The sequence below is a fragment of the Tupaia chinensis genome, unplaced genomic scaffold, assembly GCF_000334495.1.
Source record: "Tupaia chinensis unplaced genomic scaffold, TupChi_1.0 Scaffold143646_1, whole genome shotgun sequence".
NCBI lineage: Eukaryota > Metazoa > Chordata > Mammalia > Scandentia > Tupaiidae > Tupaia > Tupaia belangeri.
The window spans coordinates 146122-146995 of record NW_006203494.1 but is presented as its reverse complement, the minus strand read 5'-3'; positions in this window follow the sequence as shown (position 1 = coordinate 146995).

The following is an 874-nucleotide window of genomic DNA, read 5'->3' as shown; positions in this document are numbered from 1 at the left end:
CGCTCTTCCAGGCTCTTCTGGCACCACCGCGACACAGGGATGTCCTTGTCGCAGAGCCACCCCCAGGTGCCTTACTGCACTCAGCAGGGCCTCCCAGCAGGGCCCTTTCCTGGTGTCGCTTTGTTCTTGTGGGCTGCAGGAGCCCTGGGAGGTAATTCTTTTTTTAAAAAATAATTATCTAATTTTAATTTTATTCATTCATTCATTTATTTTATTTTGACCAGAGAGAGACACACAGAGAGAATGTGAGAAAGTAAGCCACCAGGTCAGGACTTGAACTGTGGTCTGCCATGTGGGAGTTCTGCACCTTATCCACCATGCCACCTGCTGGTCCCTGGGTGTTAATTCTCATGCCCCTGGGTTGAGGTTTGTTGGGAAATTTTTTGTGTAATTTTTTTTTTTTTGAGAGGTTTTTGCTGTAGGTTTTTGTTGGCTTGCCAGAAAGACACACAGAGAGAGCCAGAAAGCAATAAATTGCCCCCCAGTGGGGATGGCTCCTCTTGGGATCTTGGGCACGCACGCACACGCGCCCGATGTGAGTCACCGGGTCTGGGGCTCAAACTGCAGTCGACTACCTGGGAGTTCAGAGACATGGCCATTAGGCCAACTGCTGGTCCTGTGGGCAGTTTTTCGCCTGACTAGGCTGGGTGGTGTTTTTCAGTGGCGAGTGCTACGGAGAGAGCTGAAGCTCCCACCCCACCCACCACCGCTGTCCCCCAGCCTCGCAGTGCCCCAGCCCCCGACAGCCTGAGTGTGCGGCTGGGCAGGTGTCTCCCAGCTTCTCCATTTTCCAGAGTCTGTTTGTCTTTCTTCAAGATCTTTGCCACAGAGCACATGCACTCACTGGAGAGAGACGGGACGGGGCCGGGGGGAA